Source organism: Sceloporus occidentalis, unplaced genomic scaffold, assembly GCF_023333645.1.
Source record: "Sceloporus occidentalis isolate IW3139 unplaced genomic scaffold, rSceOcc1.0.p SCAF_145, whole genome shotgun sequence".
Lineage (NCBI taxonomy): Eukaryota > Metazoa > Chordata > Lepidosauria > Squamata > Phrynosomatidae > Sceloporus > Sceloporus occidentalis.
Genome location: NW_028317125.1, coordinates 2,128,042 through 2,146,559, shown reverse-complemented (window position 1 = coordinate 2,146,559; position 18,518 = coordinate 2,128,042).

Genomic DNA, 18,518 nt, shown 5'->3' with positions numbered 1-18,518 from the left:
AATTTGTGGGCCCACATTCACTCACACTGTTTCACACTCTCACTTATTCTCTTGCGCTCTCTCTCACGCTCTCTAAATGTTTCCCTTCTCTGCTGCCCACTTTCGCATCTTCCTCCGCATTTTCTTCTTCATCATCTTTTGACTTCTATCTTCTCCCTTCCCTTCTATCCTTAGTCTTCAATTTGCTATCTTCGTCCACATCTCAGTGGACATGACCCTGCGGGAACTTCTGCCAGAATGGCAGTGCTTGCAGTCATAACCTCTCCCCGATCTTCCAATGGTGTCATTCACGCCCTGATTGTGAGAGTGAGTGAATTCGTTCCCGAATTAAAAATGCCCCCAAATGTTTGACAGAACCGAATGAACAGGGAACAAAATTAGTTTCCAGAGAACGAATGGGTCAAAAACGAACCAAAAAATGTGTCTGAATCATTTTAGGCCCATTTGCAGGTCTTTTATATACTACTTGTTATGTCCTGTCTACCAATTGTACAGTGCTACAGAGTATGATGGATCTATATAATGTCATAAATAATTACAATGACTGAAGCATTTCTTTCAATGACTGATGTAGTGGCAGTTGTAATAGCTGTAAATGCAACATATACTGCGCTCAAAGAATTTTCCACAAATTAATTCTTAAATTTTTTGTAGCAAGATTTGAAAATGTTTGTCACGTGTCACAAAAATAGAGCTTTGCTGCAAACACCTTCATTGCAAATAAATATGAAATCAATGTTTATGTGGATACATTTTACAAGGAATGTGTATTCCTCAATATGACCCGATAGACATTTATTGTAATTCTAATATGAAGGCCACCATGTGCATTTCTGTCTATGCAGTACAGACAAATGTTTTAATTATTGTCAGCTGCCATAAAGAGATATTGATGGAAGTTCACTTTAGCTTTTAAACTTATGGCTACAAAATGTGTTCCCTTCTTCTACATCACAACAGGGCAAACTTAAATTTCATGAAGACAATTCGCAGACTGGATGAAATTAATTTCTGTCCAGAAATGAACCAACAATAAATATTGGTGGTACGAGAAATGGAATGTGTTACCAAAAAACATATGTTTCAAAAAGATTACTAGAATGCTAGCAGGGCTGGATTAACGTAGGGGCTGATGCAGGGGCGTAACTAGAAGCCTTAGGCCCCCGGGTGGGAGAATCTGCGACCCTGGATGTTCTGCCACTGGGCTGATGGAGCTGCAGCTCCAGGCCCCTACCTGAAAGGGAAATTTCTTGGTGGGCTGGCCGCGCACTGAAGTGGCGATGCGGCCACATGACCGACCGGGCCGCCTTTAATACATGGCAAAAGCCTGCAGCATCCGCAATCATAGGGGTCGCAACTGCGACCGGGCCTGCCACTCTAGGGGTCCTGGACGACCCCGGCGATCACTTCCACAGGGGCCCTTCTGTTTACCTGTGCAGGAACCCAACATAGTCACATGAATTTACGTCACGTCACATGACCCATGCTCTGTTCCTGCTTCCCCTGGGCAGGGTAAGAGAAGTCTGCGAGCGGCACCAAGCTAAGGGGGTGGGGGAGGGTGTATGAACAAGTATGCGTGATTGAGGGAATGAATAAGTATCTGTGAATGAGGAAATAAGTATCTGTGAATGCGTATATAAATCAGTGAATGAATGTGAATGAGTATATGAATTAATATCTGTGTGATAGCATGGATGTGTAAGTGGAGGAGGAAAGCATGGCACAGGGAGGCTGTTTGAGGCTAGGATTTGGGGGCAAAGGTGGCAAGTCCTATGCTTCCAATCTGGGTGTTGGGCAGATCCTGTGGATGCAATCCCGGTGCCAGGGCTGACACTAAAGGGGAGGGCATTAATTCACAAGCGGGTGCTGGCTGGGGGCATCACATAAATCAATACTAAGGGGGGGCTGGGTGGTGGGATAAATACATAATGTGGGGCTAGCTGGGGCAATACACAAGGATGTGTTGGCATTAGGGTGACCACATAAGCCATGTTTTCCAGGACACATGAAAACTTATACATATTGCTGACCAGCCCAGATAAAATGCTGGCGACATCAATACACAATGGGGGCAGCTTGGACCATTACATAAATCAATACTAAAGCGAGAGGCAGGCTGGGGGCATAAATACACATAGTGCTGGATGGGGGCGATACACAAGGGGGCAAAAATACAAAAGCAGTGTGGAAAATACTTTTTTTTTATTGTTGTACCTTAGCCCATCTGGATTTGGGTGTCAGTGTGTGGCAGAGCCTGTCCTGTGTGTATGTGTTTGGGTGTCAGTGTGGCAGTGTTACCTCTCTCAAGGCTCCGATGCTGCCACAAGCAGGGGAGCCGAAACGCAGCCTGCCCTCGTACAGACTCAGGGCCGGCCCTACCATGGAGCAATTGCCCCAGGCGGCACATTTGAAGAGGCGGCACTTTGCCGCCCCAAGCGCCGTTTTTTTTTCACATCTGATGCGGCTACTGGTTTTAAAACAGCTGTAAAACGCCTCCGTTTAATTATTTGAAAGTGGTCGGCTTGCCTGCATGCCGATCAGTTCGGCTCTTCGTCCCGCCCCCTTGAAGATGCGCTGTGACGCTCAAGGGGGCGGGCTCACGCAGAACAGTTGCTCGTCACCGCGTGACAAGGAGAAGATCTCGAGGGAGAAGAGCACGTCAGTGGAAAGCATTTTTTTATGCTCTTAGTAGCTTATCCTGTCCTGATGTGGCTGAGCCTGTCCTGGTGTGTGTGTTTGGGGGTCGGTGTGGCAGAGCCTGTCCTGGTGTGTGTGTGTCTGGGTGTCAGTATGGCAGAGTCTGTCCTGGTGTGTTTGTCTGGGTGTCAGTGTGGCAGAGCCTGTCCTGGTGTGTATGTTTGGGTGTCGGTGAGGCAGAGCCTGTCCTGGTGTGTGTTTTGGTGTCGGTGGCAGAGCCTGTCCTGGTGTGTTTGTCTGGGTGTCAGTGTGGCAGAGTCTGTCCTGGTGTGTGTTTTGGTGTCAGTGTGGCAGAGCATGTCCTGGTTTGTGTGTTTGGGTGTCGGTGTGGCAGAGCCTGTCCTGGTGTGTGTTTGGGTGTTGGTGGCAGAGCTTGTCCTGGTGTGTGTGTTTGGGTGTCAGTGTGGCAGAGCGTGTCCTGGTTCGTGTGTTTGGGTGTCGGTGTGGCAGAGCCTGTCCTGGTGTGTATTTGGGTATCTGTTTTCTGGCACTTTACTTACTGTAGGGATAAATAGAACTTTGTAATTTTTATTTATCCAGAGATAAAACTCCTTCCTGAATTTCTAGTCACTTCAAAGGACAAAACTCCAGAAATCAGTGTGAGGAAAAGTGAAGGTATTGTGTTATTTATGCTATTTCAATCTGAATATATTATGAAAAAGGAAACTTAAATTGGTTCTTCGGAGTTTGTGAAACACAATTGCTGATGTCATTATAGAGGGGCTGTATACCACACATACAGGGGGGGACTATAGAGGGGACTATATACCACACATACGGGGGGGGGCAGCATTTCACACTTCGCCCCAGGCAGCACAATGTCTTGGGCTGGCCCTGTACAGACTTTTAAAATCCTGGTGCGGCAACTTGGCCGTCAGAGACCACTGGTCTCCCTGCTCCAACAGTTGAAGGTCCGTACAAGCGACTTTATTGGTTTTCTGGCATCAACCAATTGGAGCAGGGAGACCAGTGGTCTCTGACGGCCAAGTTGTACTGTAAGGAGTATGATAAGGAACAAGGATGTTTTTCTGGTAGCTTAAGCTAAGATAGCACAGCTAGAACATATACACATAACTAATATGTTACCGTATTTGCTCGATTATAAGACGAGGTTTTTTTCAGAGCAAATGCTCTGAAAAATACCCCTCATCTTATAATCGGGGTCGTCTTATAATCAGACCTCAAATAGGTCTGACTATGAGACGACTAAGATCCAGATCCCCCACAGCGCTGCAGGGGACCTGGATCCTCCTCTCTGGTAAACTGCTGCTGCCGGCATTTCCTTTGGGGCTTCTATGAAAGAACGCCGGCGTGACATGACCTTCCGGTGCTTCACAATAGTAGCACTTACAATCCTCCTGTCTCCCCCCGCCCGCCCCACTTACCGGTACTTCTGAGTCCCCGGTGTGTAGCTGGGGCAGCGTGTAGATGTCTACGCGATTCGCGTAGACAACTTCCGCTGCAGCAGGAAGGAGGTGTGGCTAGCAGCGGGGGTTGTCTGCGTCCATCGCGCAGACCTTCCCCGGCTGTCATAGATCAGAGTTCCTGACTGTCGGGGAAGGTCTGCGCGATGGACGCAGACAACCCCCGTTGCTAGCCACGCCTCCTTCCGGCTGCAGCGTAAGTGCGTCTGATCTACACGCTGCCCCGGCTACATGACAGGGAAGTCAGAAGCACCGGTAAGTTTGGGGGGGGGGGCGGGGGAGTGTAAAATGGGGGGCATAAGGCATTTCTGGAGGCAGAGTGCTCTGTGAAATGCCTTTTAACCCCCTTAAAGCCACTCTGCCTCCAGAAATGCCTTTTTAACCCTCTATACGCCACTCTGCCTCCTGAATGCCTTAAACCTCCCTATATGCCACTCTTCCCCATAATATGCCTTTTAACCCTCTGAATGCCAGAGTGGCATATAGGGGTATAAGGCATTTCTGGAGGCAGAGTGGCACATAGGGGGTCAAAAGGCATATCATGGGGCACAGTGGCATATAGGGTTAAAAGGCATATCATGGGGCACAGTGGCATTTAGAGGGTTAAAAGGCATATCATGGAGCACAGTGGCATATAGGGGGTATAAGGCATTTCTGGGGCAGATGTGCATAACTGGGGGGCAGGTTGGAAAATAGAAGGAAATAAAACCAAAATATTTTTCTCAATCATAGCTTTTATTTAAAAAAAATTGTTTAGATGAATTAACATTTACTGGTAAAACTTTTTTCCTATAGGGTCGTCTTATATTCAGGCTTTTTCTTGTTTTCCTAAATTAATATTCAGATTTGAGGGGGTCGTCTTATAATCAGGGTTGTCTTATAATCGAGCAAATACGGTATATTATGAAAGACTACAACAGTTTTAGAAAACATCACAATACTTGTGAAAGTTCCCCTTTAACCCCTTAAGGACCGGGCTCATTTTTCGTTTTGTACCCTGTGGGACCGAGGCTGTTTTGACACTTTTGTGGTGCTTGTGTTCAGCTGTAATTTTCTCCTCACCCATTTAGTGTACCCACATAAGTTATATATTGTTTTTTTCAGGACAAGATGGGCTTTCTTCAGATACCATTATTTTGATCGTATCATCTTATTTACTATAAAAAAAATAAAAAAAACATGGTGAAAAATTGAAAAAAAAACACATTTTATGACTTTTATTTGAAAAATCTTTTACTCACCTAAAAAAGCAAGTAAAAAAACTAGCTAAATAGATTCTACTACTTGTCCTGAGTTTAGAAATACCCAATGTTTTTATGTTTTTTTGCTGTTTTTTGTAAGTTATAGGGCAATAAGTACAAGCAGCGTTTTATGATTTCCAAATCTTTTTTAACAAATCTGGTCAGTCTGCCTCCATCTCCTCTTTGGAACATCTTTGAAGCCGGTTAACTCAATTTAACCCATTCAAACCATATATTTTTGAAAACTAGACACCCCAGGGTATTCCAAATGCTGTTATTTTAACCCTTTCCATGCACCAATTATACAACTACACTTTGTCAAACTTTGTAATAGTAATTTTTTTTATTTTTTTTTCCACACAAATTGTACTTTAGTTATAGATATACAGGTGCTGGTATATGCCACTGTCAAACAACACCCCAATGTGTGTTCAGCAACATCTCCTGAGTACAGCGATACCCCACATGCATGGGTTTGTCAGATTGTTTGGCTGGTAAAAGGCTACTTTTGGGGCATGCGTAATTCAGGTGGTCATTTGGTCATTGTGCCTCCCTCTCCTCTTTGGAATATCTTTGAAGCCGGTTAACTCAATTTAACCCATTCAAACCATATATTTTTGAAAACTAGACACCCCAGGGTATTCCAAATGCTGTTATTTTAACCCTTTCCATGCACCAATTATACAACTACACTTTGTCAAACTTTGTAATAGTAATTTTTTTTATTTTTTTTTCCACACAAATTGTACTTTAGTTATAGATATACAGGTGCTGGTATATGCCACTGTCAAACAACACCCCAATGTGTGTTCAGCAACATCTCCTGAGTACAGCGATACCCCACATGCATGGGTTTGTCAGATTGTTTGGCTGGTAAAAGGCTACTTTTGGGGCATGCGTAATTCAGGTGGTCATTTGGTCATTGTGCCTCCCTCTCCTCTTTGGAATATCTTTGAAGCCGGTTAACTCAATTTAACCCATTCAAACCATATATTTTTGAAAACTAGACACCCCAGGGTATTCCAAATGCTGTTATTTTAACCCTTTCCATGCACCAATTATAGAACTACACTTTGTCAAACTTTGTAATAGTAATTTTTTATTTTATTTTTTCACACAAATTGTACTTTAGTTATAGATATACAGGTCCTGGTATATGCCACTGTCAAACAACACGCCAATGTGTGTTCAGGAACATCTCCTGAGTGCAGTGATACCCGACATGCATGGGTTTGTCGGGTTGTTTCAGATTTAAAATGCCACATTTGGGAAGTGGGCTTTTTTTCTCCATTTTGGTCAGTCTGTACCTATGCCCTATATTTGAGCTAGGCCACTCCAATTTACCCCATCAGCCATTTTTTTTATATATTAGACACCCCTTGGGTATTTGAAGTGCTTTTATTTTAACTCTTTGTTGAGATTTTTGAGAATTTTTAGCACTTGCTCAAAATAATAAACTTTATTTTTTAATTTAATTTTATTTTTTTAATACTTTTTTTATATTTTTTTTTACACATTTTGCTGGTACTGGATGGTTCATCTAGTGACATCACTGCATAATTATTTTTAAATGTTAGCACATTTTTTTTTAATTTTTTTTTCCATTTTTTATTTATTTTTATTTTTTTTGAATATTTTACTAATCACATAGTGATTAGAAAGCTGGGCTCCATTGACTTGCATGGTTGAATGCAGTACCTGTATTCAACCAGCAAGTGGAGCCAGTTCTCTAGAGGGTCTGGAGACCCTCTAGCGAACTTTTTCGTCTTTATTGTTTTATTTCCCGGGCCGCCGCCATCTTGCTTGATGGCGAAGATCACCGGCAGCGGCGGCTGTGACCGCTCTCCGGAGCGGTCACAGCCCACCCAGAGGTAAGTGTTTGGTGTCGCTGGATGCCTCCTGATCGAGGCATTCCAGCGACACCATTTAAGTTTAGGAGGCGATCGTTGATCCGCCGCCAGACATGGCCCCCGATGCCGATCTCGGCCTTGCTGAATGCCTCGACATCGAGGCATTGCAGCAAGGCCGTTTAAGCGAAGAAAGTGATCCTTGATCACTTTCTAAGCTTATTTAATTTTTTGACGGTTCAGGACCGTCAAAGGTCATTTAGTGACCTTCTTGTTATGACGGTCCTGAACCGGCAAAGGTCGCGAAGGGGTTAAGTAAAAAAGTTAAGGTATGACCACCCTTTAAAACCCCTAATTAGGTTGTGGGACTAAATAAATAAAGTGCATTTTGTTAATGTATTTTAATTTAAGTAGTAGATTTGTTTATAGTAGTACAAAGAAATTAATATTATACTGGCAAACATAGGATTAGTGATCATCTTCTTTGTTCCTGTTCAGCAGGGCCATATGAAAAAGGTGGCGCTAATGACATATTTTTTACACAGCAAGATAACAGCAGGGCAATAGCCAGCCCCGTCTCTATAGACTCAGGCTTTGCTTGAATATAACAACTGGAAAGTTTATGAGACAGGCAAAATAATAGAGAAACTGATCCTGGACTGTGTATTGTACTTAAATTTCATTGTATTTATCTTGTTCTTTGTTATCCTACACTGTTATATTCCCAGACTTCGATTTTGCTTTCTTTAAAGTCTTATTTTGCTGCGTGTTACATACTATAAACACGTCTTCCCAAGTCCCAGTGGGCTATTAAATATCTCAATCATTCCTGCTAAAGATTAAAACACACTGTTTAAGGTACAAAAATAGACTTTAATCTCTGTGGCAGCCAGGTGCAGCACATTTTTCTTGTTCTACTGGGAATTTAGACAGAATAGGGTCATCAGAGGCAGCCAATAACCCTATCGTTTTACCAGCAAGACAAGAGAGGGCCAATTTTAGAGTGTACGCATGTACACATATGGTAACACATGAGAGATTTACTGATATAGAACAGATTCTTGACAAACAGTTTGATCTGACTGTTCAGGTGATAGTTCTAAGTACAGATTCTATAGTTACGAAAAAAACATAAAACAAAGTGGAGCTGATGCATGTTAACGAAATCGCTCAATATTTTTTAAAAGTGCCTAATAATTCAACCTGCTTGCCTTAGCATCCATTATACAACAGATATAGCTCTCCATTTATTGTTAACAATTATAGATTTATTTACTGTTGATAAAGCAAAGTGATTTCAACAGAAAACTATTCTAAAAGTAGGTTGCTTACAATCTTACAAGAGGGAATGAGGAACAGGTGAAACACAAGTTACAGGAATAGCTGAAAAGATAGGGAAATGGAACTGAGGGCAATATAGTGGTGCTTGCGGTGATGTCATATCCCGATCCTCCAATCGGAGGAGAGGACTTCCCCGCAAGCGCCGTTACGGGAACTGAGGCATTTGTACAGTGGGGGGTCAGGCCATCGGATTTGTTGATGCCCTGAACTGTCTTCAAGTGGTAAGCATTTTTCTTGTCTTGCTGATGGCTCATTGTGTGTCTCTCCATGTCTCCTTGCAATGGGATCATAAGAGGTCCAGCAGGCAATAGTGAATTCAGATAGTAAGAAGGGGGGGTATATAGTGAGAAAGGGGAGGAGATTGTGAGAAAGGGAGGTTGTAAGAATCTTGAAAGAAACAGTGAGAATGAGTAAGAGAATTAATAAGTTAATGTGTGGATGAATTGTGTGAATGCGTGAGGATGAATTGGTATGTGGATGAATTTTGTGAATGTGTGAGAGAATAAATGAATAAATGTGTGGATGAATTGTGTGAAAGCATGAGATAATAAATGAATTAATGTCTGGATGAATTGTGTGAAAGCGTGAGATAATGAATTAATGTCTGTATGAATTGTGTGAATGCGTGAGGATGAATTGGTATGTGGATGAATTTTGTGAATGTGTGAGAGAATAAATGAATAAATGTGTGGATGAATTGTGTGAAAGCATGAGGTAATAAATGAATTAATGTCTGTATGAATTGTGTGATTAAGGACGATAATGAATTAATGTATGGATGAATTGCGTGAATGAGTGAGAGTATAAATTAATGTGTGGATAAATTGTGTGAATGAGAGAGAATAAATTAATGTGTGGATGAGCTGTGTGAATGATTAGAGAATGAATGAATTAATGTGTGGATAAATGGTGAGAATGGGTTAATGAATATGTGTAAATGATTTGTGTGAATGAGTGAGAGAATTAATAATTGTGTGAAGGAATTGTGTAAAAGTGTTTTGTGTGTATGATAGATGCATAAGTGATTTGAAGGCAAAGATGGACAAGCAGGGTGTTTGAGCTTTGGGGACCAAGATGGCACGGGCAGGGTGTTTATGGGGCAAAGATGGCACAGGCAGGGTGTTTATCGGACAAAGATGGCACAGGCGGGGTGTTTATGGGACAAACATGGCACAGGCTGGGCTGTAATTTGTGTGTGTAATCTGGGTGCTGGTCAAGTTCTATGTGTACACCAGGGATGGCTTTGGGGTGTGCAACCTGTCATCTATGCCTGTAATTTTTTTTTTTAATGCTGAGTTTACATGTGATTTCCAGTTGAGCTATACCTGCAAAGCCAGATTTGTGTGTTATTCTGTTGATCTATATCTGCTATGCTATGTTTCCATACATTATTTATGTATACTTGCAAATACAGGGTTTGTAGATCTTATTTAGTTGATCTATACCCGCAGTGCTGTTTCCATGTGTTGTTTATTTGATCTATATCTTCAGTGCTGAGTTTGCATGTGATCCCCAGTTGATCTATACCTGCAAAGCTGGGTTTGTGTGTTAATCTGTTGGACTATACCTGCGATGCTATACAGGCAAGTGTTGTTTACATGTGTTGTTTATTTGATCTATACCTGAACTAAAGGGAGGAAGGAAAATAGAGGTGTGGCCTAGAAAATGAGCGGACAAGGGGGGAAGAGTACGGGAGAGAGGACCTTTCAAAGTCACAGTAGAGTCAAGAGGGAAGACTGCAGTGACTCTCACAGTCTTCCCCTAATCTGCAGTCAGTGTGGGTGTGGGAGCGGAGGGAGTGATTGCATGCTAGGGTATGTGGAGGGGGTGCAAATGAAAATAATTGCCTAGGGTCCAATTTTTTCAATATTTAATGGGAAAATTGTTTTTCTTACAAAGATTGCACTGTTAGCTGTCTTTTTTCCTATATTTAATGTATTTAAGGTACATTATTGTTACCAGTGTTTCCAGTTATATATTATTGTGCTTGTTTGCACTTGCACATAAATAATCTCTAATTAAAACTAGATTTGTTCCCTTTCTTTTTTGTTGAGGGGGGCACCAGAGAACTAGTCCGCACAGGGCGTCTGAACACCTAAGGCTGGCCCTGCCTGTACTCCTGTCCATGGGCACATCAAGAGACTATACGATTTAAGTAATATTAAGGTTGTCATGGTTACATTACTACAACCCTTGTATAGATTGGGCCACTGGATTGGTCAGGATTTCCTTTGCTCACTGGCATCAGCACTGCATAATCCATTTCCAGCTTGGCCTTACCTAAGAAACTGGGACTACCCACTGCATGGTGATACCACACTCCTATCGCGCCTTTCGTAAAGTCTTTGACAAGAAGAGGCAGCAAGGGTACCACCCAATAGACCATATGACTGTTCGATGGATCTGTTTCCCAGAGCTGCAATCCCTTTTAGTCGCATATTCCCACTTTTGGAGCCAGAACTTTTGGAGGTCTTAAAAGAGTATATTTAGGAAAGTCTAAAAAAAGGAATTCATACAACCTTTCAAGTCTCCAGCAGGGGCAGAAATCTTTTTTATAGGGAGAAATGGAGGGCAGCATCCTTGCATGGATTACCAAGAACTGAATAACATAGCAATTAAAAATATTTATCCACTGAATTAATGGACGGTTAGATCTTTGTGGGGTTTATAAGTTAGTGCGCATACGTAAGGGGCATGAGTGGAGGACAGGGTTTCATACCAGATATGGACACTTTGAGTACTTTGAATGCCGTTCAAATGCAACATATAAGCCATCTTCCAATGTTTCCTCAATGATGTCTTTTGGGAACTATTGGATACCTGTGTGGTAGTGTACTTGCATGACATTCTGGTTTATTATGCTTCATTATTGCAACACTGAAACAACATGATACAAGTATTTACATGTTTGCAAAGGGTGAATCAAATTCTAGAGCACTACCTTCATTGGTATGTTACCAATCTGCAAGATGACTGGCTACCCATTTTACCCCTTGTAGAATTATCCTACAACAATCAACTAAAAAGGTCTATTGACATGTCTCCATTCAAGGCAAATTGTGATACTTCTTTTATACTTGGTCTTCCATGTTTGAATCATGTACCTCCAGCTACCGACAGTCTTTAAGGATTTTCACCAAGGATCATTAAGGAAAAAATCAACAGGAGTACAAGAACTGTGGTGATCATCACCGGAGCCCCACTTCAACTCTGCTTCTGTAAAACTCACCTGTCCCTCGAAAAAAACTGGGACCCAATCAACCTACCACATTTCGATTATGTGCAGTCAGTATAGATGAAACGCGTCAGGTCCGAAAATTGCATTAGTTTAAAATCTGATGGAAAGATAATGATCTGGGGCTGTTTTTTTAGGGTTTGGGCTATGTCTACAGCATGTAAAGACATTTTAGACAATTTCATTCTTCAACTCTGTGGCACTAATCTGGAAAAAGCCCTTTCCTATTACAGCATGACTATGTCCCTGTGTACAAAGCAAAGCCAATAAAGACATGGTTTGACAAGTTTGGTGTGGAAGCTTGTGGACTCAAGTGGCCTGCACAGATCACTGACCTTCACCTCACTGAACACCTTTGAGATGTGCGATTCTTGTCCAAGATCAGTGCCTGACCTCACAAATGCTCTACTGGATGAGTGGGCACAAATTCCTAAAGGCACACTGCAAGATCTTGCAAAGTCTTCCCTGAAGAGTGGAAGCTGTTATCACTGGAAAGGGAACTCTATATTTATGTCCATATTTTTGGAATGTCCAACAAGCTTATATAGGTGAAATGGTCATGTGTCTTCATACTTTTGGTCATATGGTATTTTATGAGCAGGGTGTTCTAGAATAGAACTATTGATCCAGAGGCTAGCGGCAGACCCTGTCCCATTTTACCAGGGGAGCTCTCCCTAATGAGCAATCAGGCATCCTGGTTGACCACAGCTTAATGGGTCTGTGAGGAGAACAGAACTGACACAGACTTTCCTAGTATCTCTCCCTTGTACTGTGTGGTTTCATATCCTGTAGCTCTATGAGGTCCATCAGGGTAGGAAACCCTAGAAAATGGCCTAATATTATGTACAATAATCTAATTGTGAAGTGTGCTTACAGTGTCAGCAACACACCCTTTTTGGGAATCCTCAAAAATACTTACATTGTACAAATTCTGCCTCATGAGACTGAAATACTTAAGTATAAGTATCATGCTATATGGTATGTGTGGGATTATGTGAGAAATAAACAAGAACGTGTGGTTGGAAAGCAAATATGCAGCTCCTGGAAAATAATGGTTAACAAATGGAAATTGTATGTCATATGCCAAATGAGACTGGAAAATCTTCTCAGTAATATTTTTGTCACATGAAACAATTTCCATTTAACCATGACATTTAAGAAGATGTGTTTGTGTTTAATATCACACAAGTAAAAGGTCTCAGATGGTAAACAATAATAAAGCCAGGGTATTGGTAAGAAGTTTGCTATAAACGCAAAGTTCAATTGAATATCATCTGGCATAAATCATTAGCACATCATTAGGGAGGCAGAAAGTTCAGGAAATGGCAAAATGCTGCCACTTTTACTTTTCTTTTAAACTTGTTACCATAGTAGCAAGCATCCAAACTATATTTTTCCTTTTTTGTTGGAGAAGCAACAGGAAATTTAATCACTCTGGATCTGCTGAGTTGATAAGGGCTGCACTCTGTACTATATCTTTGGGCAAGTTGCAAATAAAATCCTGATTTTGCTCCTGAGGAAGCCAGTTGCCGGCAAAATGCATTGTGAGAGAGAGGGATATACTGGGAAGCTCCTGCTGCTGGAGGGTGGACTGTCCCTGTGCCTGGTTTTTGTGTTATTTTTTACACGTTTTCGCACATTTCATTTGTAAGTGCAATGCTTTACCTTATCCACTAAATTGAGTGATACTGTACCATTGCTGCTGTGTTTTTATATTTTCCAGTTATGAAGAATTAAAGAATATTTTATGATGATCCCATTTATATCCTTGGAAATGTGAGTGCATTACTTACCTGTACTACTGCTAAGCCTCTATTCCATACCCAGTTACTCTATTTACTGTCCAATTTTGTTCCCCTATACGGATGTGCACCCCATTTGGAAGAGTTTTTCAGGTTGATCTCTGACTGTTCTTTGGAACTCTCCGGGTGAAATGCTGATTTCTCTGATTTCCCGGGACATTTTGCTTCCTCTCCAGGCAGAGGAGTGGCGTTTTGTCCAGTTTCGTCCTCCCTGTCAACCTATGGTTATTTGGGGTTAGCCCTGCATTCTCTTTATTGTAAGAGGAATCACTAGCGTTTAACTCCAAATGTAAGGCTTTCCTCTTTAATGGAGGTCTTGTGTGTGCAGTTAAAGACTCAAGATGCCTTTTGAGAGTAGGGAAGATAGATTCTGGTCAGGGGACCAATAGCAATCTCCTCTGCACTGTCAAGAGGCTTTTCCTACTGTCTGTAAAAGCACAGATGTGGTATGTGTTTAGTGTCCTGTGCTCATTTTGCCAACCATGTACCACATGTGTGGTTGGCAATGAAAGTGTTAAACATGCACCAGGCATAGGACTATCCTTAATATAAGAGAATAATAACTCTGAATTTTAGTTTTTTCACTCACACTCTTTCAGACTTGAATTCACTCTCTCATACTCCCGTGTCCGTGTCTCCTTGATTCGCTCCGCTTCTTTTCTTGCTTCTTGTTGTGCTACAAAAGGGCACACCCTCATTCCCAATTGGAGGAATGGGGATAGACTGTACCCCTGGCTCCACCCTTTTGCAAAAGTATTCCAAGAGGCAGAAATAATGCAGACAAATTAGTGGAGAAAGAGAGGTGCAGAAATGCTTCTCTTTCTTAGCGAATCCATCTTCAGAAGAACACATCTCCAGTCAGCTCCAATGCTGACACAATGAAAGCTTTGCTTAGACCCCTTGTGTACATGTGTGGAAAGCATTCCCATTAATTTCAATTACACCAAATGCTGGAAAACAGGGGAGGTAGGTTACTGCAGCTCACAAGTCATAATCTGTGAATTGTTTAAAAAACATTTTTGTTAAAAAGCAAAATAATGCATAATTAAAAAAAGAAAAGAATGAAACAGGGGACCCCAGAACCCTTGATCAAGGGACGGATGAAAGTTTCCCTGCTGTTGACCCACCCAATGTGGGAAGTAATTAACCAATTAAGGAAGGCACACAGAAAATAAATGGTTAAATAATAATACACAATACACAGTTTACATTTTAAAAAAGATACACAAGTATGCCTGCCTTTTGCTACTACGCACACAGAAGGGCAAACTTCTCCCCCATTCCTCCTATTGGGCGAGAGGGAGTGACTGAAGGCTCTGCCCTTTTGTGAAACCACTCTCTCGCTGAAAATCAGACATTCAAAACATCCAGGCATTTGGCTGTCTAGCCAGAAAACTGTTAATGGCAGCATAGACCTAATCTATACCATTTGATCTGAGTAAAGCTTTCAGTATCCAAATCCCTCTCTGCAGGGTTATCAGTCTTCAGTGGAATTGCACTGATTGAAGCTTCACTTTGTCCAGTAAACACCCAAAAAGGTGGACAGTAAGTCCAACTGTTTTTTAGAAGCTTCTTTTGTTCTTTTACCGCAGAACATGTATGATAATTATTTTATCAAAGTCTGTTCAGATTCATAGAACCAAAGAGAAAAAAAAGCTGTTCAGTCACCCAAGCGTTCATTACATATGGATCTCAATGAATTTAAGACAAGACCATTGCCCTTACAATATTTTTTAATATTTGCACATTAATATCCTCATAATCTTTGTGTTCATATATATATATATATTATATATACAGTTCATATATATTATATATATACGCTATATGTTTTGTTTATACATTTAGTGTCTTTGGTCTATTGTAAGACTCCTTGATGCATAAAATTATACATATCCGATTCTAAATTATGAACAAATTTGAAAATGGACACAACAAGCAAAATCCTTTATAAACTATCATTTTATTGTGTTCTTGACATTTTACATGATTAATTCACATAAAAAACAGCGATGCATTCTTTACATAATGATTTAGATTATACAAGATTATGGCTCTCTGGTGCTTTGGCCTAATGTTTATAGATGCTCACTGAATTGAAAGTGTTCTAAGAAAGTTTGTTGTCTTTCTCGTGTTGAATAGAACAACAATGTCATTATAAAGCAGTTCTATTTGCATATAGTGTTTGTTCCATAGAGCTACAGCAATGAACAGCAATTGTAGTGAAAGAAACATTGAAATATCTATTAAATTGACACATTGCAGATGTGGATTTTGGCGAGTGGGGCAACCATTAGATAATTTATCAACTAGAGGCTCTTTAGAACTCAATGGTTGAAAGATGAATTAACATTTATTAACTCAATTATAGTGATAGAAACAGAAATCACCAACAATATATATTTATATATATACCAATAAAGGGTATGTCTTTAGGTGCAAAATAGGGCAGAACAGCAGTAGCATTTAGAATTTACAAATGGCTTAAATGCGAAAGGGTTTGCTTTCCTTACTCAGGTGAATTGAAATAAATATGAAATTGTACTTCCCATTGCGCCAATAAATAATAAAAAAAACTTAATATTGTATCATAACAGGAATCCATCTTAGAAATATAATCAATCATACAAGCCATCCAAAGGCTAATGGGATATGTTCATGCATTAGACAGAGAAGACTGCATTACTCTACCTACATAACTATATACATATATGTATATTTCATATGAATACAAATCTAAAATATATTCTAAGAACACTTTATACGTTCACTGAAAGGCCAACAGACAATCAAGGACACTGTATTCTACAAATGGTAATTTGACAGGGCTTTAAGTAACCCTTCCTTGATCTGTCCTGGATAAAATGCAATTTCAGATCTGTAATTATGTTATGTGTATAGGTTTAACTGCAAAGTGATTCTGTCCAGCGCTGAGAATAACAACAATGCAGAGCCCTTTTAAATAAATATAAGTTGGGCAATCACTTCTTCTAAGAAATAAAAATGAGCACGTGTTATCGGATGGTTACCCCACTCAACCCACCCATTTTTACAATGCATTTATAAGCTTAAACTAGCAGTAGAGAGAGATACGACACTGTACAGAATCATAAAAATCACCACCACTGGTGAAACACCTTTTCACTCATCCAATCCTAGATAAGAGTTTAAATAAAAAAATACATTAATCCCAAAGCAGAAACAAAGCAGGTTTTAAGAATTAAAATGTAAGATTTATAATTCAGTAGGAAAAGGGGTTAGATAGTACACAACGCAAAGCAGCACAGTGAATTTTATTCAAACCACAAATTATTTTTGAAGTCTGTACATATACTGAAATCTTATGACTGCTCCAAACATATGAAGAACCCTGGTGGAGGCTGCCAATGTTTTAGAGATGACACTATTATTATTTTATTTTTTGTATTGGCATTTTATTTATTTTAAACATATCTAACAATTCTATATAAACGGCAAACGTACTGTCAGTATCACAAGACCTGTGGCTATTTACATTTCCCGTATGTGATATTAAACAAAAGGCACACAAAATATATTTTAAAACTTTATGACGAAGTAATGATCAAACATCTCTGTTGTCAGCTACTAATTCAAACACCTATGTAAAATGTTCTTAGGTTTCTAACTACCGTAAATACGTGCTGATATATCATAATGATACACAACTTGTATTTCCAAAAAATAGACTGTATTTTTGAACATTTCTTTTCAGTTGTATATAGTCAATATTTCTGGTTGTGAGTGTAAGAAAACTATTAAAAAAAAGTGGACAGTGGTATGCGAATTTGCTTCGACATCAAAGCTTTTGTTTGGTAAGTTAGGACCAAATCTGAAATGCTGTGTATCGGACCTTGATGGGTGTGTGAGCTGGGGCTTCTCTCAAAGGTAATTTTTGCAGCACTTTTTTATGCGCTGTTTAGGGGATACTGGAGTGTCCCTTTAATAATTACCCTTTAAGTATACCTTTCAAAGTGTCTCATATGTACTTGGCTCAGGCATCAATTTTAGGAGTAAGTGTTGCTTCTTAATTTAGCCATTTATCATGCATGATACAAAACAGACAAGCTTCAGATGTGGGAGCAAATCTTAACTGCATATTAGAATGCACACCCAAGTACGAACTTACAAACATACACAAGCAACACGTGGTGGACATGAATAGCAAAGCAGCATATGAGTATACAACAGCCTTAATTTGAACAAAAACATTCGGGCCAAGTTTCCTGTGAGAAAAGCCAAGTTTTTTTTGCATATAAAATTAACATTGGGAGATTTTCTTGAATGTTATCTTGCATTATGGAAACCTAGCCCTTTTTGGAGCAGTAGCTCAATGGAATTTGGATAAAACCTCCTTTGTAGCCTTGTACCCAATAGTGTTGTAAAATATTACATATTACAAGAAGAGTGTCAGCTCTTCAACTGTGATGCAGATTTGAGATTCTTGTTTGTTGTGTGGAACTCAAAGTTGCATTTAAAGATGATCAAACACTACACACTAGATTACAATAAAGGGCCACCTCTAAAAATACAGAGTTTTTTTGTGAAAGCCACATCACAATTCACACACAAAACGGTTGCCTTTAAATTATATTTCAGCAAACATGATAGGGATAAAAGTTGACAACAGGATTCATGTTATAGCAGGAATTTCACATAAGCACATGTGAATGACCAATACAGTATGGGGAAAATGAAAATTGTCTGCTGTAAATAAATGGGTCACTGAGCATAGTTCATAGCTGTAACCAGGTCTATTTTCCACAATGGAACAAGCGGCAGCTGCCAAAAGACTAACACCCTCAAAGGCTCACAAGGCCCTGTGCCAAAATCTGGGTCTCTTAATCCGCAATAAAAATTTAACTCCATAGGACATAGCTTAGAAACTATAAAAAGAGTTTTCCCATAAACTT